This window comes from Haematobia irritans, chromosome 2 (genome assembly GCF_050003625.1).
Source record: "Haematobia irritans isolate KBUSLIRL chromosome 2, ASM5000362v1, whole genome shotgun sequence".
Lineage (NCBI taxonomy): Eukaryota > Metazoa > Arthropoda > Insecta > Diptera > Muscidae > Haematobia > Haematobia irritans.
Window position 1 is genome coordinate 148471134 of NC_134398.1, and position 23437 is coordinate 148494570.

Genomic DNA, 23437 nt, shown 5'->3' on the forward strand with positions numbered 1-23437 from the left:
CTCGGTCTATATATTACTATACACCGATATGGACCAAAGTTTTAATGATTGTTATAGACCATATACTAACACCACGTACCAAAATGTTAACCGGATCGGATGAATTTTGCTCCTCCAAGAGGTTCCAAAACCAAATCTGGGGATCAGTTTATATAGGGATTATGTACCGATATGGACCAATTTTTGCATTGTTATTAGAGACTATATACGTATACCACGTACAAATTTTAACCGGATGGGATGAATTTTGCTCCTTCAAGAGGCACTGGAGTTCAAATTTGGGGATCGATTTATATGGGGGCTATATATAATTATGGAAAGATATGAACAAATTTTTGCATGGTTATTAGAGACTATATACGTACCCCACGTACCAAATTTCAACCGGATCGGCTGAATTTTGCTCCTCCAAGAGGACAAATCAGGGGATCTGTTTATATGGGGGCTATATATAATTATGGACCGCTACAGACCAATTTTTGCATCGTTGTTAAAGAACATATACTAACACCATGTACCAAATTTCACCCGGATCGGATAAAATTTGCGTCTCTAAGAGCCTCCTCAAGCCAAATCTGGGGGTCGGTTTATATGGGGGCTATACGTAAAAGGATAGGATGGGGGTACATTAACTTTGTCATTCCGTTTGTAACACATCGAAATATTGCTCTAAGACCACATAAAGTATATATGCTGGGTCGAGGTGAAATTTAGAGTAGATCTAGGCATGTTCGTCCGTCCGTCTGTTGAAATCACGCTAACTTCCGAACGAATCAAGCTATCGACTTGAAACTTGGAACAAGTAGTTGTTATTGATGTAGGTCGGATGGTTTTGCAAATGGACCATATCGGACCACTTTTACGTCCCCATATAAACGGACTGCAAATTTGGCTTGCGGACACTCTAAGAGAAGCAAATTTCATCCGATCGGGCTGAAATTTGGTAGATGGTGTTAGTAAATGGTCTCTAACAACCATGCAAAAATTGGTCCACATCGGTTCATAATTATATATAGCCCCCATATAAACCGATCCCCAGGGTTGACCTCCAGAGCCTCTTGGAAGAGCAAAATTCACACGATCCGATTGAAATTTGGTACGTGGTGTTAGTGTATGGTCTCTAACAACCATGTAAAAATTGGTCCACATCGGTCCATAATTATATATAGCCCCCATATAAACCGATCCCCAGATTTGACCTCCGGAGCCTCTTGGAAGAGCAAAATTCACACGATCCGATTGAAATTTGGTACGTGGTGTTAGTGTATGGTCTCTAGCAACCATGCAAAAAAAAATCCATATCGGTCCACAATTATATGTAGCCCCCATTTAAACCGATCCCCAGATGTGACCTCCGGAGCTCTTGGAGGAGCAAAATTCATCCGATCCGGTTGAAATTTGGTACGTGTTGAAATTTGGTATATTGCGCTAGTATATGGTCGCTAACAAGCATGCCAAAATTGGTCCATATTGGTCTATAGTTTTATATATAGCCGATCCACAAAAATAATCTACCAAAATTTTATTACTTCTCGTATAGGAAATTTTGTCAAAATTTTATTACTATAGAAAATTTTGTCAAAATTTTATTACTTTACAAAATTTTGTCAACATTTTATTTCTATAGAAAATTTTGTCAAAATTTTATTGCTAAGGAAATTTTTGTTAAAATTTTATTTCTATAGAAAATTTTGTCAAAATTGTATTTTTAAAGAAAATTTTGTCAAACTGAATTATATACGAATTTAATCGGCCTTTCTTTACCCTGCGCCACACTGTGGAACAGGGTATTATAAGTTAGTGCATATGTTTGCAACACTCAGAAGGAGACGAGATAGACACATGGTGTCTTTGGCACAAATGCTCAGGGTGGGCTCCTGAGTCGATATAGCCATGCTCGTCTGTCCGTGAACACATTTTTGTAATCAAAGTCTAGGTCGCAGTTTTCGTCCAATCGTCAGAATAGAACCCTATTGATTTTGGAAGAAATCGGTTCAGATTTAGATATAGCTCCCATATATATCTTTCGCCCGATATGGACTAATACGGTCCCAGAATCCAGAGTTTTACACTAAATCGGTTGAAATTTTGCACTAGGAGTACAATTATTGATATAGTCAAGTGTGCCCAATTTTATTAAAATCGGTTCAGATTTAGATATAGCTCCCATATATAGCTTTCGCCCGATTTACACTCATATGACCACAGAGGCCAATTTTTTGCTCCGATTTAGTTGAAATTTTGCACAGGGAGTAGAATTAGCATTGTAGCTATGCGTGCCAAATTTGGTTGAAATCGGTTCAGATTTAGATATAGCTTCCATATATATGTTTTTCTGATTTCGACAAAAATGGTCAAAATACCAACATTTTCCTTGTAAAATCGCCACTGCTTAGTCGAAAGGTTGTAAAAATGACTCTTATTTTCCTAAACTTCTAATACATATATATCGAGCGATAAATCATAAATAAACTTTTGCGAAGTTTCCTTCAAATTGCTTCAGATTTAAATATTTCCCATATTATTTTACTAATATTGTGTTCCACCCTTGTGCATTAGCCGACTTAAATTTTGAGTCTATAGATTTTATAGAAGTCTATCAAATTCTGTCCAGATCGAGTGATATTTAAATGTATGTATTTGGGACAAACCGTTATATATAGCATCCAACATATTTGACGGATGTGATATGGTATCGAAAATTTAGATCTACAAAGTGGTGCAGGGTATAATATAGACGGCCCCGCCCGACTTGAGACTTTCCTTACTTGTTTATTTTTGTTTAATATATACCCCGTATGGACTAACTTACAATTGTTTGCTGTGCCTATATTTATGTGGGTCACTGTATTTAGTATATAGATTTAAAGTTGGAAATAACACCTTAATCCTTAAGTGAAGATCAAAATCTGTGGAGCAAAGTAACCTTTTTTCTAAACTTCAACGCTTTCGATTTATTATATTCTCGCTTACAATATTAAAATGAAATATTGCTAAACATTTAAAACATTCTCATTGCTTAAGACATTAATTTTGAATTATTTCATATGAACGTGTTAGAAATGAAAATATTTTCCATTTGAATTCCAGGAAATTTAGTTGGATTTTAAAAAATCCAGAAAATTTAGTTTCCCTTCAAATTTGCAAAAATATCTTTATTTTTGCTAAACCATTATCGCAAATCTATCAGCATTTATATGTGTTTTATTTTTTATGGACTTCTCTTTACTATTTCAACTAATCGTTCGTACACGTACAACCATCCGTCCATCCATCACTTTAAACTATAAACATAGGAAGTTTTGTTTTTTTAATATATTGCAATATCGATTATAACTCTTATAAATCATAGAGGTTTTGGACTTCATTTTAACACCCTGTGTAGCTAATACCCTCATTTATTTTTATTAATATTTATAGATATTCCATCCATCCATCCATTCGTTCATCCATTCGTTCATTCATTCATCCAGCCATTCAACTATGCATGACATGAACAATTTATCCACAAGCCCTCATAAATTCATATTTTATTAGAAAAAATCAAATGCTCAAAAGTTATGAGTTTTTTTGGGGTGGGGGTCTAAGAGTGAATTGCTAGTTTTGAAATTTGAACCAAATTGATGTACCATAAACATAATTGTTAACTTACACACGTGATCCTATTTAAATGGAAAATGTCATAAAAAAATATTCTAACGACCGAAACAAAAATTTTAATACACTTTGACAAAATCCTTCGAAAATTTAAAAAGAGTACAAAATTAATTTTAACAAGAACCCCTATTAATCTGCCAAAATTTGGAGAAAAACTACAAAAAAATATTTTGCAAAATTTTATTTTTATAGAAAATTTTGTCAAAATTTTATTACAATTTTAATCCTGCAATTCTATTTCGATAGACAATTTTTCAAAATTTTATTTCTATAGAAAATTTTGTTTCCATAGAAAATTTTGTCAAAATTTTATTTCTATAGAAAATTTGATTACAATTTTATTCCCATTGGAAATTTTGTCAAAATTATATTTCTAAAGTAATTTTTCAGGAACTTTATTTCTATAGAAAATTTTGTCAAAATTTCAATTCCATAGGTAATTATGTCAAAATGGTAGTTCTCTAGAAAAATTTGGTAACATTCCTATAGAAAATTTTGTCAAAATTTTATTTTTAAAGAAAGTTTTGTCAAAATTTTATTTTTATAGAAAATTTTGTCACAATTTTATTCCTATAGAAAATTTTGCCAAAATTTTATTTCTGAAGAAAATTTTGTCACAATTTTTTTTATAGAAAAAATTTTAATTCCATAGAATATTATGTCAAAATTTTAGTTCTATAGAAGAACTTGGCAACATTTTATTCCTATAGAAAATTTTGTTAAAATTTCAGTTTTAAAGAAAGCTTTGTCAAAATTTTATTCCTATAGAAAATTTTTTCAAAATTTTATTTTTAACACAAATTTTGTCAAAATTTTATGTTTATAGAAAATTTTGTCACAATTTTATTCCTATAGAAAATTTTGTCAAAATTTCATTTCTATAGAAAATTTTGCCAAAATTTTATTTCTAAAGAAAATTTTGTCACAAATTTATTCCTATAGAAAATTTTGTCAAAATTTTTTTCCTATAGAAAATTTTGTCAAAATTTTATTTTTAACACAAATTTTGTCAAAATTTTATTTTTATAGAAAATTTTGTCACAATTTTATTCCTAAAGAAAATTTTATTCCTATAGAAAATTTTGTCAAAATTTCATTTCTATAGAAAATTTTGTCATAATTTAATTTCTAAAGAAAATTTTGCCAAAATTTTATTTCTAAAGAAAATTTTGTCACAATTTTATTTTTATAGAAAATTTTGACAAAATTTTATTTCTATAGATAATTTTGTCAAAATTTTATTTCTATAGAAAAATTTCTCAAAATTGTTTTTCTATACAAAATTTTATTTCTAAAGAAAATTTTTTCACAATTTTATTCCTATAGACAATTTTATTCCTATAGAAAATTTTGTCAAAATTTTATTCCTATAGAAAATTTTGTCAAAATTTTATTCCTATAGAAAATTTTGTCAAAATTTTATTCCTATAGAAAATTTTGTCAAAATTTTATTTCTAAAGAAGATTTTGCCAACATTTTTTTCTACAAAAAATTTTGTCACAATTTTATTTTTATAGAAAATTTGGACAAAATTTTATTTCTATAGATAATTTTGTCAAAATTTTATTTCTATAGAAAAACTGTTTTTCTATACAAAATTGTGTTAAAATTTTATTTCTATAAATAATTTTGTAAAAATTTTATTTCTATAGAAAATTTTGTCAAAATTTCACTTCGATTTTGTTTATCAAAATTTTATTTCAATAGAAAATTTTGTCAAAATTTTCTTTCTGTAGAAAATTATTTCACAATTTTATTTCTATAGAACATTTTGTCAAAATTTCATTTCTATAGACACTTTTGTCAAAATGTTATTTTTATAGAAAATTTTGTCACAATTTTAGTTATAAAAATTTCGTTTCGAAGATTTTTTTTCAAAATTTTATTTCTATCGAAAATTTTGTCAAAATTTTATTTCTATAGAAAATTTTCCAAAATTTTATTTCTATAGAAAATTATGCCAAATTTTATTTTTATAGAAAATTTTGCCAAAATTTTATTTCTGTAGAAAATTTTGTCAAAATTTCATTTCTATCGAAAATTTTGTCACAATTTTATTCCTATAGAAACTTTTGTAAAAATTTTATTTCTATAGAAAATTTTGTCAAAATTTCATTTCTATAGAAAGTTTTTTCAAAAGTTTATTTCTATAGAAAATTTTGTCATAATTTTATTTCCATAGAAAATTTTGATAAAATTTTATTTCTATGGAAAATTTTATCACAATTTTATTCCTATAGAAAATTTTGTCAATATTTTATTTCTATCGAAAATTTTGTCAAAATTTTATTTCTATAGAATATTTTGCCAAAATTTTATTTCTATAGAAAATTTTGCCAAAATTTTATTTCTATAGAAAATTTTGCCAAAATTTTATTTCTGTAGAAAGTTTTGTCAAAATTTCATTTCTATAGAAAATTTTGTCACAATTTTATTCCTATAGAATCTTTTGTAAAAATTTTATTTCTATAGAAAATTTTGTCAAAATTTCATTTCTATAGAAAGTTTTTTCAAAAGTTTATTTCTATAGAGAATTTTGTCATAATTTTATTTCCATAGAAAATTTTGACAAAATTGTATTTCTATGGAAAATTTTATTACAATTTTATTCCTATAGAAAATTTTGTCAATATTTTATTTCTATCGAAAATTTTGTCAAAATTTTATTTCTATAGAAAATTTTGCCAAAATTTTATTTCTATCGAAAATTTTGTCAAAATTTTATTTCTATAGAAAATTTTGCCAAAATTTTATTTCTATAGAAAATTTTGCCAAAATTTTATTTCTATAGAAAATTTTGCCAAATTTTTTTTTCTATAGAAAATATTGTAAAAATTTTATTTCTATAGAAAATTTTGTCAAAATTTTATTTCTATATTAAATTTTATCAAAATTTTATTTCTATAGAAACTTTTGTCAAAATTTTATTTCTATATAATTTTTTTTTTAAATGTTATTTTAATAGAAACTTTTGTCAAAATGTTATTTCTATAGAAAATTTTGTCAAAATTTTATTTCCATAGAAAATTATGTCAAAATTTTTTTTCTATAGAAAATTTTGTCACAACTTTATTTCCGTAGAAAATTTTATTTCTAAAAAAATTGTCAAAAATTCATTTCTATACAAAATTTTGTCAACAATTTATTTTTATAGAAAATTTTGTCAAAATTTTATTTCCATAGAAAATTTGGTCAAAATTTTATTTTTATAGAAAATTTTGTCAAAATTTTATTTCCATTGCTCAAAATTTTAGTTCACAAATACAAAAAATACAAAACTTTAATCAATTTTTTATTTCTACATATTTTGCGAAATCTACCAAACCGTCAAAAATTCTACCAACGGTAACGACACGTTTCCCTTGGTTGCTAGGAGATAATTTCCGGCCGAAGGAAAAAAAAATTATATCGGTTTATTTATTAAAAAACCAAATGAAAAATTTCCATAGTCTAATGACCTTCGAAGTTCCTTTACTTGGGACGACATTTCTTAGGGGGTAACCCTGCTTAGATGGGAAAGCCCGATTCTCGAAAAATTCAGCGCTTGTGATGTGTTGACGATGTCTGAAACGACACTACAACGGCAGTGGATTTTCGAGCCCTCAGCTTATAGTACTCTCGCTTCCTTCCCCAACGGTACTTTTTCCGGTACGACACTTCGTCCGTATTTGGAGCGGGCTTCGTCGTGTAATAGGTCAATGGAGACCAGTGATCGAGTTAGGAAGAGCTTTAGTCGCTCTGTCTGAGCAGCACAACGTGTGATCTAAGTGACGGTGAGACCTTAAAAACGTGATGGGCTGACGTAGCGTGGGCGGGATCGGTTCTCTAATGTAGGGACACAAGGGCGATTTGCGCAAACGGCATTTGATTCCTCGACTTAGTGGAGTGCTATGAGTTGTATTGTGGATCCGTTTGCCACTGGTTGTGGCGGACCTGTTACCCGAGTTCCTACCACCGTGATGCATGTCCGCCTGGCATACAAAGGGTCCTGAATCCAACCCCAGTCTCGAACTAACTATCAAACTGAGGTCCCCTGTCAGTTAGCTAAACATGGAATCGCGCAGCACTCACTGATAAAAGAGAAATTCACAACTATGGTATCACAATGGACTGAATAGTCCAAGTCCAAAATAACAGAGTACCACTATACCAAACCTACGGCAACAACGGACATATCATTCAACGCTGGTCCTGTCACTGTCTTAGTATCACAACGTGTGATCTAGGAGACGGTGAGGCCCCGAAAATGTGATGGATTAACGTAGCGTGGACGGGTGCGGGACACAAGCAAGGCTTCGTTTGATTCCTCGACTTGGTGGCGGGGCGCAGAGTTGTCTTACGGGCCATTCGCCATTAGTTGTGGCGGGCCTGTTGCCCAAGTTCCTACGGCAACAGCCGATCAGTTCGTCGATGCTGCTCTCTTGACTATGAAGTTAAAGGTGACTGACTTTCCAAATCTTCGGCCATAGTTAGATCTGTCAGAGTTTTGAAATCCTTTCTGCGAATGAACAGTAAGTACTCCGACAAAGTTTTTCGGAAAACTAATTCAACTTTCTGTTACTCGTTGTAAGTCTAGTGCCTCATTAGTCCTTACATGCTGAGTGTGTAGTTTCTGAAAGACTCTCTAGGTTTTTGACGTTGTCCACGGATTTTATCTTCCAACTGCTCGAAGAATCCTGCTGGTGAAAAAACTGCAAGAAGTCTTCTGGGAAACTCGACTGTTTAGTTGTGACCTATTATATAGTTAGGGCGAGCTTTGCGTCGTCGGTCTGTGTGAGTAGCACATTGTGTGATCTAGGAAATGGTAAGCCCTCAAAAACGTGATGGACTAACTTAACGTGGAATGGCGCGGGAAACAAGGAAGGTTGGCCAAGGCGGCGCTTGATTCCTTGATTTAGTGGCGAAGCGCTGGGTTGTCTTGCGGACCCATTTGCCACTGGTTGTTTCCCGAGTTTCGAAGGCAACAGTGGATCTATCCGTCGATGCTTCTTTCGTGACTGTGAATTTCGTTGGCAGAATTTCCAAATCATCCACCATAGTCAGATCAGTCAGAGTTTGGAAATTCCTTCTGCGGATGTACTGTAAGTACTCCGAAAAAGTTTTTCTGTAATTCATTAAACTTTTTGTTACTCCTCGGTGTAGGTCGCTTCCCTCAATAGTTCTGGCATGTTGGGGATGTAGTTTCGAACAGACTCTGTAGGTTTTCAACGTTGTCCACGGATTTCATCTTCCAACTGCTTGTAAATTTGTGCTGACAAGAACAACTTCAAGAAATCTTCTCGGAAGCTCGTTCTTTTGCTCCACGAGGGCCTAATGTTGCGGTACCATACTAGCGATCTAACACATAGTAATTCAGCATCATCTTTTCATCTTAGTCAGATCAGTCAGAGTTTGGAAATTCCTTCTGCGGATGTATCGTAAGTACTCCGAAAAAGTTTTTCTGTAATTCGTTAAACTTTTTGTTGCTCCTCGGTGTAGGTCGCTTCCCTCAATAGTTCTGGCATGTTGGGGATGTAGTTTCTAACAGACTCTGTAGGTTTCTTTTCCTTTAGTCGTTCGGCAAATTCTACTGGCTCCATTTCCCCTTCAGAGATAAGGTTCCATTTGCAAACCTAATCTGCAACGGTGTGTAAGCCTGCGATTGCAGGGGCTCTGTTCCTACGATCACCAGTTGGGTATGACTTCGTTAGAGGAACTGTAACGCTTCCATGCGGTACTGCGGTTTTACGGACAGTAACCGACAGTATCCTGCTCTTCAGTAGAAACGGCTAGGACTAATATTTTCTTCACAGTCACATTACTTTTGGTATCCCGCCGTGACTCTGATGGGTTACGCAACTTCAAGAGTTCCAATAATCTCTTAAGGGTCTCTCGGTCGTATTCTCCACCTAAGACGTGCCAAAACGTGTTCTTAGTGCTTCAATTGTTGCAGCTATTTTTAGTCCAAACTCCTTACCAAAATCTTCTTTCCGAAGGCTATGATTTCCAAATCATCAACCATAGTCAGATCAGTCAGGTGAGGCCCCGCAAATATGATGGATTAACGTAGCGTGGAAGGGCGCGGGAACAAGGAAGGTTGGCCAAGGCGGCGCTTGATTCCTTGACTTAGTGGCGAAGCACTGGGTTGTCTTGCGAACCCGTTTGCCACTGGTTGTTTCCCGAGTTTCGAAGGCAACAGTGGATCTATCTGTCGATGCTTCTTTCGTGACTGTGAATTTCGTTGGCAGAATTTCCAAATCATCCGCCATAGTCAGATCAGTCAGGTGAGGCCCCAAAAAAGTGATGGATTAACGTGGCCTGGAAGGGCGCGGGAACAAGGAAGGTTGGCCAAGGCGGCGCTTGATTCCTTGACTTAGTGGCGAAGCACTGGGTTGTCTTGCGAACCCGTTTGCCACTGGTTGTTTCCCGAGTTTCGAAGGCAACAGTGGATCTATGTGTCGATGCTTCTTTCGTGACTGTGAATTTCGTTGGCAGAATTTCCAAATCATCAGATCAGTCAGAGTTTGGAAATTCCTTCTGCGGATGTACCGTAAGTACTTCGAAAAAGTTTTTCTGTAAATCGTTAAACTTTTTGTTTCTCCTCGGTGTAGGTCGCTTCCCTCAATAGTTCTGGCATGTTGGGGATGTAGTTTCTAACAGACTCTGTAGGTTTTCAACGTTGTCCACGGATTTCATCTTCCAACTGCCTGTAAATTCGTGCTGACAAGAACAACTTCAAGAAATCTTCTCGGAAACTAGTCCTCTACGTCACGAGGGGCTGTACCATACTAGCGATCTACCACATAACATTTCAACCATCATTTTTGGTAAAACAAAATAAGGGACAACTCCATACATGGCACAGAGTTCTTCTAGGCGTTCGGCAAATTCTAGTGGCTCCATTTCCCCTTCAGAGATAAGGTCCCATTTGCAAACCTAATCTGCAACGGTGTGTAAGCCTGCGATTGCAAGGGTTCTGTTCCTACGATCACCAGTTGGGTATGACTTCGTTAGAGGAACTGTAACGCTTCCATGCGGTACTGCGGTTTTACCCACACTACCGGTATCCTGCTTTTCAGTAGAAATGGCTAGGGATAAAATTTTCTTCAGAGTCACATTACTTTTGGTATCCCGCCGTAACTCTTGTGGGTCATGTAACTTCAGGAGTTCCAATAATCTCTTAAGGGTCTCTCGATCGTATTCTCCACCAAAAATCTTCTCTTACCAAAATCTTCTTTCCGAAGGCTATGAACCAACGGGGCTCGGTATGCTGTATTTTTTTATGATGGAATTTATTACAAAGTGTCATTAGATGGAAAATGGTGGCATAAAAGTGTAAAACTTATGGCATTTAGCGGTACGACAAAAAATGGACACAATAGTGTAAAGGCCTGAAAAAGTGAAATGTTGTTACTAAATACACACCGCGTTCACTGTGGTACAAAAAATAGTAAGACCACATTGATAGTTAGCGACATTGAGAAAATATGTTATGTACCTGCCTTAATACATTCGCGCGCCTCATAGACGAAAAGAAAAATCAACTCAAAACGACCCCATGATCCCTGGCAATTCGTTCGTCCGACTATAACTATGGGAGTTCCAAAATTGTGCGATTATTTTCTAATACTCTCAATAGTATAAAAAATCAATGTATGCCGACATTTTAACATAGCTCTGTTATTCCACACATATGTACGAGTGTTGCGAACTATAGCTACCGGAAATTTATGGAACATTGTAGCATAAAGTATTCAAATTACTTTACCATACAACCAAATTAGCCCTCATGGTCATGTGTACGATTAATGATAAATTTCCTAATTGGGAAATCGCATTAAGTGAACAGATATGTGTCAGGGCTTTAGTGATATTTTTGGATAAATTGAAATATATCATTTAATTTATTTTTGGTTTTGTATGTGCTTTTGTGCATGCATGTATTGCTAGTAAATTAACAAAAAAAATGCAAAACTATGTAACACTTATTTGGAACATAAATCGCAAGAAAACCAAGTTAAAACTGTGGTGAATTCGTACCAACGAATTTAGCTTTGAAACTCGAAAAATTCTGAAATATATCAATTTAAGGAATCAATTTCCAGAGTTGTATTTATCCACTTTTTTTCTCGCCAATCAATAGATAGACCTGGAACATCCCTAATACAAAAGGTCTTCATTAATATGACGATTCGATATAAACCATTGTCAAAATATTAAACTATTGTAATTGAAGGTATTGGAGAAAAGTTCACCACCTGTGCTAGCATAATGCACAGAACCTAAGTTATTAGACTAAAATGTCATATTCCAAACAACTCAAATTAAATCTAAGGCTCTTAAGAACCACAGAATAATCTGGATATACGTTGAAGTTACAATCTACACGTAGAGAAGGAATATGCTCACCTCCTAGAGCAACATGTTATTTTTGAATGGGGATGCATAACTACTATACTTAGCTTGAAGTGTGGAAAAATCGTAGAGGAAAAATATGTCGAATCTTATGCACCCTACCTCATCAATTTCATACAAAGTTCTGCCATCTATAATCAAATTGTTTGGTTTGTGGTAACAGTTTCCGACAATAACTTATCTTAAAACATCTTAAAATTATCTTCTAAACTGCAAGTTAGTTCACATGGAACGATTTTGTAAAATTTTATTTCCATAGAAAATATTGTTAAAATTTTATTTCTATAGAAAATTTTGTCAAAATTTTATTTCTATAGACATTTTTTGCAAAATTTTATTTCTATCGAAATTTTTGCTACAATTTTATTTCTATAGAAAATTTTTGTATAATTTTATTACTATAGAAAATTTTGTCAAAATTTTATTTCTATAGAAAATTTTGTCAAAATTTTATTTTTATAGAAAATTTGGTCAAAATTTTATTTTTATAGAAAATTTGGTCAAAATTTTATTTCTATGGAAAATTTTGTCAAATTTTTATTTCTATAGAAAATTTTGTCAAAATTTTATTTCTATAGAAAATTTTGGAAAAATTTTATTTCTGTACAAAATTATTGCGAAATTTAATTTTTTTCAAAATTTTATTTCTATAGAAAATTTTGTCAAAATTTTATTGCAATAGGGAATTTTGTAAAAATTTTATTTCTTTAGAAAATTTTGTCAAAATTTTATTGCAATAGGAAATTTTGTAAAAAGTTTGTATCTGTAGAAAATCTAAATTATAACGGATACTTCAAAGTAAAAAATGTTTTCTTAATTAAAAAAAAGAAAAAAAAAACTTTAAATCAAAGACGATAAATCCTGAAAATAAACCTTAGCCTATATTTGAAGTGTTTTTATCTTAAATCTAAAGTTTCAATATTTCAGTTAATTTAAGGACAATTTCTTTAAATCAAAAATGGGTTTAACCCACGACCTTGTGTATGCAAGGCGCGCATGCTAACCATGGCACCACGGTGGCTAAAGAAATAAAATTTTGACACAATTTTGACAAAATACAATTTTGTTAAAAATACCTACAGTAATAAAATTTTGACAAAATTTTCTTTAGAAATAAAATTTTGACAAAATTTTCTATAGAAATAAAATTTTGACAAAATTTTCTACAGAAATAACATATTTATAAAAATACCTACATAAATAAACATTTTGATAATATTTCCTACAGAAAAGAAAATTTGAAAAATTTTCTATAGTAATAAAATTTTAAGAAATTTTTCTAAAGAAATAAAATTTTTATAAACATACCTGTGCAAATAAAACTTTGAGAAAAAATCTTATAGAAATGAAAATTTTGATAAAAGTGCCTTCAGTGTATAGAAAATGTTTGCAAACCCTTTTTTATATAAAAAATTTTGGCAAAATTTTATTTCTATAGTAATTTTTTGCAAAATTTTATTTGCCTAGAAAATTTTTTCAAAATTTTATTCTATAGAAATTTTTAACAAAAATTTATTTCTATAGAAATTTTTGTTCAGAAATGTTATTTCTATACAAAATTTTGTTAAAATTTTATTTCTCTAGAAAATTTTGTCAAAATTTTATTTCTATATAAAATTTTGTCAAGATTTTATTTCTATAGAAAATATTGTTAAAAATTTATTTTTATAGAAAATTTTTTGAAAATTTAATTTCTATAGAAAACTTTTGCAAAATTTTATTTCCATAGAAAATTTTTAAACAATTTTATTTTTATATAAAATTTGATCAAAATTTAATTTATATGGAAAATTTTGTCAAAATTTTATTTCTATTGAAAGTTTTGCTAAAATGTAATTTCTATAGAAAATGTTGTCAAATTTTTATTTCTATAGAAAATGTTGTCAACTTTTTATTTCTATAGAAAATGTTGTCAAAATTTTATTTGTATAGAAAATTTTGTCAAAATTTTATTTCTATAGAAAATTTTTTAAAAATTTTATTTCTATAGAAAATTTTATCAAAATTTTATTTATAAAGAAAATTTTGTCAATTTTTGTTTTGCTATAGAAAACTTTCTTCAAATTTTATTTCTATAGAAATTTTTGTCAAAACTTTGGGTTGGTTGATAGTTTTGCTGCAAGTAGAGGGTGCTGATGAGGAATGTGGTAATTCCGAAACGTGCGTCAATCCAACCATCTTGCAGTCTATAGGGCTTTACCCAAATAAATTTGACAAACATTCTTTTCCTCTGTTAGTTAAGCTACACTTGTAGTTTAGTCGATGCATGGTTTTAAGCTGAAATCAAAAAACAACAACAAAACTTTATTTCTATAAAAAATTTTGTTAAAATTTTATTTCTACAGAAAATTTTGTCAAAATATCATTTCTATAGAAAATTTTGGAAAAAATTTATTTCTGTAGAAAATTTTGTCAAAATTTTATTTTAATAGGACATTTTGTCAAAATTTTATTTCAATTGGAAATTTTGTCAAAATTTTATTTCAATAGGAAATTTTGTAAAAAATTTTGTATCTGTAGAAAATCTTGTCAAAATTTTATTTCTATAGAAAATTTTGGAAAAATTTTATTTCTGTAGAAAGTTTTTGCTAAGTTTCATTTTTTCAAAATTTTATTTCTATAGAAAATTTTATCAAAATTTAATTTTTATAGAAAACTTTGTCAAGATTTTATTTCTATAGAAAATTTTGGAAACATTTTATTTCTGTAGAAAATTTTGTCAAAATTTAATTTCAATAGGAATTTTTGTAAAAATTTTGTATCAGTAGAATATTTTGTCAAAATTTTATTTCTATAGAAAATTGTTAGAAAAATTTTATTTCTGTACAAAATTTTGTTTGTATAGAAAAAATTTCACGATTTTATTTCTATAGAAAATTTTGTCAAAATTTTATTTCATACGTTTTGTCAAAATTTTTTATCTGTATAAAATTTTGTCAAAATTTTATTTCTATAGAAAAATTTTATTTTTGTAGAAAATTTTTGCTAAGTTTTATTTTTTCACAATTTTTTTTTTCTATAGAAAAAATTTTCAAGATTTTATTTCTATAGAAAATTTTGTCAAAATTTTATTTCAATAGGACATTTTGTCAAAATTTTATTTCAATAGGAAATTTTGTCAAAATTTTGTATATGTAGAAAATCTTGTAAAAATTTTATTTCTATAGAAAATATTGGAAAAATTTTATTTCTGTAAAAAATTTTTGCTAAGTTTTATTTTTACAAAATTTTATTTCTATAGAAAAAATTTTTAAGATTTTATTTCTATAGAAAATTTTGTCAAGATTTTATTTCTATAGAAAATTTTGGAAAAATTTTATCTCTGTAGAAAATATTTGTTAAGTTTTATTTTTTCAAAATTTTATTTCTATAGAAAAAATGTTCAAGATTTTATTTCTAAGAAAATTTTGTCAAATTCTTATTGCAATAGGAATTTTTTTAAAAACTTTGTATCTGTAGAAAATTTTGTAAAAATTTTATTTCTAAATAAAATGTTGTCAAAATTTTATTTCTATAGAAAATTTTGGAAAAATGCAAATTTTTTTTGCTAATTTTTATTTTTTCAAAAGTTTATTTCTATAGAAAAAATTTTCAAGATTTTATTTCTATAGAAAATTTTTTCAAAATTTTATTTCATTCGTGTTTTGTTTTTATATTGTTGGTTTTTACTGTAATCATATTTGTTATTTTGATCTTAGCTTTAAAACCATTGTGTTGACTAAACTACAAGAGTAGCTTAACCAACAGAGGAAAAGAATGTTTGTCAAATTTATTTGGGCAAAGCCCTATAGACTACAAGATAGTTGGATGGACGCACGTTTCGGAATTGCCACATTACTCATAAGCATCCTCTACTTGTAACAAAACTATGAAAATAAAATTCGGACATAATTTTCTATCGAAATGAAAGTTTGAAAACATATCTAGGGAATAAAATTTTGACAACATTTTCTATAGAAATAATATTTTGACAAAATTTTCTATAGAAATAAAATTTTGGCAAAATTTTCTATAGAAATAAAATTTTGGCAAAATTTTCTATAGAAATAAAATTTTGACAAAATTTTTCAAAAAGAAATTTTTGACAAAATTTTTTGTAGAAATAAAATTTTGGGAAAATTTTGTATGGCAATAATATTTTGACAAAATTTTCTATATAAATAAAATTTTAACAAAATTTGCCATAGAAATGAAATTTTGATAAAATGTTCTAAAGAAAATAAATTTTAACAATTTTCTTAATGAAAATAAAATTTCGACAAATTTTTCTATAGAAATAAAATTTTTATTGTTGTTTTTGATCTCAGCTTTAAAACCATTGTGTTGACTAAACTACAAGAGTAGCTTAACCAACAAAGGAAAAGAATGTTTATCAAATTTATTTGGGCAACGCTCTATAGACTGCAAGATGGTTGGATGGACGCACGTTTCGGAATTACCACATTCCTCATCAGCATCCTCTACTTGCAGGAAAACTATCAACCAATTATCAGAATAAATTCAGGCAGCTAAACCCAAAGTGAACTATACCTTCCGACAAAAAGTTTATGATAGCCGGCTTATGCCGAAATAAATTCATACAAACATCTCTCTTTTCCTTTTATTTTAATAGGAAATTTTGTCAAAATGTTGTCAAAATTTTGTGAAAATTTTATCAAAATAAAATTTATTTTATCAAAATAAAAAATAAAATTTTGTCAAAATTTTATTACTATAGAAACTTTGTCAAAATTTTATTTCTATTATATTATACTTTTCCTCTTTGGTTAAGATACTCTTGTAGTTTAATCAACATAATTGTTTTAAGCTGAAATTAAAACAACAAATATAAAATTTTATTTCTATAGAAAATTTTGCCAAAATTTTATTTCCATAGAAATATTTTGCTAAATTTTAATTTTATATAAAATTTTGTGAAAATTTTATTTGTGTAAGAAATTTTGTCAAACTTTTATTTCTATAGAATTTTTTTTTTTTTAATTTTATTTCTATGGGAAATTTTGTCAAAATGTCATTTTTCAAATTTTTATTTCTATCGAAAATTTTGGACAATTTTTTATTTCTGTAGAACATGTTTGCTAAGTTTTATTTTTATAGAAAATTGGTGCAAAGTTTGAGTTCTATAAAAAATTTTTACAAAATTGTATTTCTTTAATTTTGCATTTAATTTTATTAAAAGGAGTTAATGTGTAAGATTAGAACCCATTAAATTTTGTTGATTGTCATTTCCAAGGGCAGAGGGTATTTTTATTATTAACCCTTACGCATGACACACTCACACACGTACTCAATCGATTGACTTCAATCCTGTGACATATCAAATTGGTCGTACAAATTACTTTCTTATATAATATAAAGCATATTGTTGTTTGATACAGTAAATTTCCTAGGAAATTTGGAAAGACCAGCCCATTTTTAAATCAATCTAAAATTTCTTTGTAATTATCTAATATGGGAAATTTTGTTTATTTTGTAATATTAGCTTTTATTGATGTAAAATCAAAAGTAAAGCTAACATTTCTTTCAATAAAAATAGAAACAACAAAAACCCACAAAACAAACAACCAATCAGACAAATTAAAATAATTTAAAGATAAATCAGGCCATTTGGGTATAAAATTTCATCAATAATTTCAGTGTACGAGAGTATGCAACAATCACTTACCCGTAATCGGTGTCGAGAAATTTCCTGATGTTATGAGGTGCTCTTTTCTTTCCTGGAATTAAACAAAAATGTCAATATTTAAGATATCGTATTTACACTATGGTGTTTTGTTATTTTCGAGTTTTTTTTGTATGATTATTTTTGTTTATATATGTTTCTGTGTGTAATACTTGTAATTATTATTACTATTTTTTGTTTGTTTTTCATTTGTATTTTGATCTTTAATTTCAGGTAAATAAATGCAGTTTTTGTGAAGATATTCGGTTATGAAGAATAACACACAAAAAAAAACACATAGGTTTGTTATTTTAATAAATAAACATTGAGGGGGAAAACCATGACAACTTTTACTCTTAGGTTGCTTTTTGTTTTGGTGGTGGGGCACCAAGACCAAAAGCAAAAAATGAAAACAATTATTGGTGAAATTTAGGTCGTAGAGGTGGAGGAGGTTGGTATGCAAGAAACGTGGATGCATTATATGCACAAAATCAGCAAAATAACTCGTAGGCTTTATTGAAGTCTAAATACAGTGAAACCTCTCCAACTTGGTTGTTCTGAAAAGCAAACATCTCTACGAAGAGGACAATTTTCGTGAGACATATACATGAGGACTTTGCCTAAATCTGACCTGATTTTGACCCAATTTGGTACACCTTACTCAACTGTTAACTGGACTCTCTATGCAAAATTTCAAGTCAATCGCAGTGAAATTGTGACCTCCGGTTATCATATGAGTCTAACTCGGGTTAAAAATTTATATGGGAGCTATATCTAACTCTAAATCGATTTCAAACAAGTATAGGAAAAAAATTGCTGAACTTTCCATAGAAATAAAATTTTGACAAAATTTTCTATAGAAATTAAATGTTGACAAAATATTCTTTAGAAATAAAATTTTGAGAAAATTTTCTTTAGAAATAAAATTTTAACAAATTATTATTTAGAAATAAAATTTTGACAAAATTTTCGATAGAAATAAAATTTTGACAAAATCTTCTATAGAACTAAAATTTTGACAAAATTTTCCATAGAAATAAAATTATGACAAAATTTTCTAGACAAATAAAATTTTGACAAAAATTTTCTAGAGAAATGACATTTCGACAAAAATTTCGATAGAAATAAAATTTTGACAAAACCTTTTGTAGAACTAAAATTTTGGCCAAATTTTCTATACAAATAAAATTTTGGCCAAAATTTCTATAGAAATAAAATTTTGGCCAAATATTCTATGGAAATAAATTTTTGACAAAATTTCTATAGAAATAAATTTTTGACAAAATTTTCTATAGAAATAAAATTTTGACAAAATTTTCTATAGAAATAAAATTTTGACAAAATTTTCTAGAGAAATCAAATGTTGACGAAAAGTTTCTAGAGAAATGAAATTTTGACAAAATTTCTATTGAATTAAAATTTTGACAAAATTTTCTATAGAAATTAAATTTGACAAATTATTCTTTAGAACTAAAATTTTGACAAAATTTTCGATAGAAATAAAATTTTGACAAAATCTTCTATAGAACTAAAATTTTTTCCAAATTTTCTATAGAAACAAAATTTTGGCCAAAATTTCTATAGAAATAAAATTTTGACAAAATTTTCAAAAGAAATAAAATTTTGACAAAATTTTCAAAAGAAATAAAATTTTCACAAAATTTTCAAAAGGAATAAAATATTGACGCAATTTTATATAGAAATAAAATTTTGAGAAAATTTTCTAGAGGAATAAAATTTTGATAAAATTTTCTATAGAAATAAAATTTTTGGCCAAATTTTCTATAGAAATAAATTTTTGACAAAATTTTCTATAGAAATAAAATGTTGAGAAAACTTTCTAGAGAAATAAAATTTTGACAAAATTTCCTAGAGAAATAAAATTTTGACAAAAATTTTCTAGAGAAATAAAATTTTGATAAAAATTTTCTAGAGAAATAAAATTTTGACGCAAATTTATATAGAAATAAAATTTTGAGAAAATTTTCTATAGAAATAAATTTTGAGAAAATTTTCTATAGAAATAAATTTTTGCAAAAATGTTCTATAGAAATTAAATTTTGACAAAATTTTCTAACTTCATTTCGTTTTGACAAAATTTTCTATTGAAATAAAATTTTGAGAAAATTTTCTATAGAAATGAAATTTTCAAAAAATTTTCTATAGAAAGAAAATTTTGACAAAATTTTTTATAGAAATTAAATTTTGAAAAAAATATTCGTTAGAAATAAAATTTTGAGAAAATTTTCTATAGAAATAAAATTTTGTTAAATTATTCTTTAGAAATAAAATTCTGACAAAATTTTCTACAGAAATAAAATTTTGACAAAATATTCTTTCGAAATAAATTTTTGACAAAATTTCTATAGAAATAAAATTTTGATAAAATTTTCTATAGAAATGAAATTTTGACAAAATTTTCGATAGAAATAATATTTTGAAAAAATCTTCTATAGAAATAAAATATGGGCAAAATTTTCTATAGAAATAGAATTTTGGCTAAAATTTCTATAGAAATAAATTTTTGACAAAATTTTCTATTGAAATGAAATTTGGCAAAATTTTCTATAGAAATGAAGTTTTGACAAATTTTCAGAAAACTTTCTAGAGAAATAAAATTTTGACAAAATTTTCTAGAGAAATAAAATTTTGACGAAAATTTTCTAGAGAAATAAAATTTTGACGAAAATTTTCTAGAGAAATAAAATTTTGATAAAAATTTCTAGAGAAATAAAATTTTGACGCAAATTTATATAGAAATAAAATTTTGAGAAAATTTTCTATAGAAATAAATTTTTGCAAAAATGTTCTATAGAAATTAAATTTTGACAAAATTTTCTATAGAAATGAAGTTTTGACAAAATTTTCTATTGAAATAAAATTTTGAAAAAATTTTCTATAGAAATGAAATTTTCAAAAAATTTTCTATAGAAAGAAAATTTTGACAAAATTTTTTATAGAAATTAAATTTTGACAAAATATTCGTTAGAAATAAAATTTTGATAAAATTTTCTATAGAAATGAAATTTTGACAAAATTTTCTATAGAAATGAAGTTTTGACAAAATTTTCTATTGAAATAAAATTTTGAGAAAATTTTCTATACAAATGAAATTTTCAAAAAATTTTCTATAGAAAGAAAATTTTGAGAAAGTTTTCTATAGGAATTAAATTTTGACAAAATATTCGTTAGAAATAAAATTTTGAGAAAATTTTCTATAGAAATAAAATTTTGAGAAAATTTTCTATAGAAATGAAATTTTCAAAAAAAAATCTAGAGAAATAAAATTTTTAGAAAATTTTCTATAGAAATTAAATTTTCAAAAAATTTACTATAGAAAAAAAATTAAATTTTGACAAAATATTCTTTAAAAATAAAATGTTGAGAAAATTTTCTATAGAAATAAAATTTTGACTAAATTTTCTACAGAAATAAAATTTTGACTAAATTTTCTACAGAAATAAAATTTTGATAAAATTTTCGATAGAAATAATATTTTGACAAAATATTCTATAGAAATAAAATTTGGGCCAAATTTTCTATGGAAATAGAATTTTGGCTAAAATTTCTATAGAAATAAATTTTTGTTTTTGTTATTGTTGGTTTTGTTCTTTAAGCATTGTTGTTGTTTTTTGATTTCATCTTAAAACCATGCATTGACTAAACTACAAGTGTAGCTTAACCAGCAGAGGAAAAGAATGTTTGTCAAATTTATTTGGGCAAAGTCCTATAGACTGCAAGCTGTTGGATGGACGCACGTTTCGGAATTACCACATTCCTCATCAGCATACTCTGCTTGAAGCAAAAGTATCAACCAATTATCAGAATAATTTCAGGCAGTTCATTAAACCCAACAATGAACCACACTTGAACCTTCCGAAAAAAGGTTTTGCATGATAGCCGGCTTATGCCGAAATAAATTCGAAACAAACATATCTCTTTTCCTATGCCACTATCATTTTTGACCAAATTTTCTATAGAAAGAAAATTTTGACAAGATTTTCTAGAAAAATAAAATTTTGAGAAAAATTTCTAGAGAAATAAAATTTTGACTAAATTTGCTAGAGAAATAAAATTTTTACTAAATTTTCTAGAGAAATAAATTTAAAAAAAAATTTTTGAGAAAATTTTCTAGAGAAATAAAATGTTGCCAAATTTTCTAGAGAAATAAAAATTTGACGCAATTTTATATAGAAATAAAATTTTGAGAAAATTTTATATAGAAATAACATTTTGACAAAACTTTGTACACATTGCTCGAATGTTAACTGGACTCTTTGTGCAAACATTCAGTTAATTGGCAGGAAATTTTGACCTCCGGTCATATAGGCCTAAAGCGGGCGAAAAATTTATATGGGAGCTATATTTTAATCTAAACCGATTTCAAGCAACTATAGAAATAAAATGTTACCAACATTTTCTATAGAAATAAAATTTTTACAAAATTTTCTATAGAAATAAGAACTTGACAAAAATTTCTTAAATTTGGTAAATTTTTGGTAACATTTTGGTAGATTATTTTTGGCTCAAGTGGCAACCGTGTTTAAAACACCAATTCGACTTAAACTCCCACATTCTCTCACTCTACATCTCTTTCTCTCTCACACACACGCGTCCAATAACATATCGAATCATTTGATCTAAAGAATGTAATTATGCATTAATCCAGCCCATGGCGAAAATAATAAATCTTAGCCATTATACGCAAAGGCTATAGCATGTTTATCTTTATTCTATAATAATTTTATTTCTTTCTTGCTCTTGGTGACTTCATTATTATGCGTTGTAGTGCCACTCTATACAAAACACGAGCTCATAATTCGTTCCCATTTTAATTGAAATAATAACATGCATAAGTCAATATCTGCATGATAATAAATGTTTTATTTTGGACAGACGAAAAAACTTTGCCAAAAGTATATAGCCACTTTAATTTCATTCATAAAAATTCCATAATTAAGAGTTTAACACACCCACCACTTTGGTGAGACTAACGACATAAAATACAAAAAAAAAATATGCACGCAAAAATTTGTTAATTGTGGTGACCTAACCCAACAGTCGAATAGAGTACCATCGACCATTGTATAAAGAGACAATACTCAAAAACCCAAAAAAAATTAAGTGTTTTTACTTAGCCTTTTTAAGACTAGTCGAAGACCAAAAATATTCATCGTATTCACAGACATATAAAAAAAATTGAGAGGCACACGCGTCGTTTAGTTTTTTTGTTAGTTATAGTGTTATGTATTTCAAGTAGTTGTGGTGTAGCTACTTTTGTAATGTTAAGATTTGTTTTTTTTTTTTTTTATTTTTAAAGGCATTTTTTAAATTATTATTTATACTCAGGTTAAGCTAAGTTAAAAAGAGGATCCATGTTTCCCTGTCTCATGACGGCTGGCATAACATTGTCCTTTTTGGAAGATCAAACAGTTTTTCCATCATACCCTTTCTTTATTCCTGGAACTTGGTCTATAAGGAGCTCCTAATGTGGAACTGAATCTAAGTCCTACATCGCCTCTTCACTTCAACTCTCTTCTCTTGGCTCGATATCTTGTGAAAGCAGGGCAGGGACATAGGTATTTGGATACACACTGAAAACATGTCTGTTAAGAGCATGGTGCCTTATAACATTCCATTTTTGTTGTCACATTATATATCAGAAGCTCGGCATCTAAACAATGTTGGAAGACATTGTTTAGATTCCGCTAAAATTTTCTCTAG

The 23437-nt window shown here is 28.2% G+C and overlaps 1 protein-coding gene across 1 annotated transcript in view; it reads left to right on the forward strand.

Moving 5' to 3' along the window:
• The window catches only part of LOC142226517 (uncharacterized), a 362899-nt gene that overhangs the window by 54108 nt on the left and 285354 nt on the right, over positions 1–23437 (forward strand). The window lies entirely within an intron of this gene.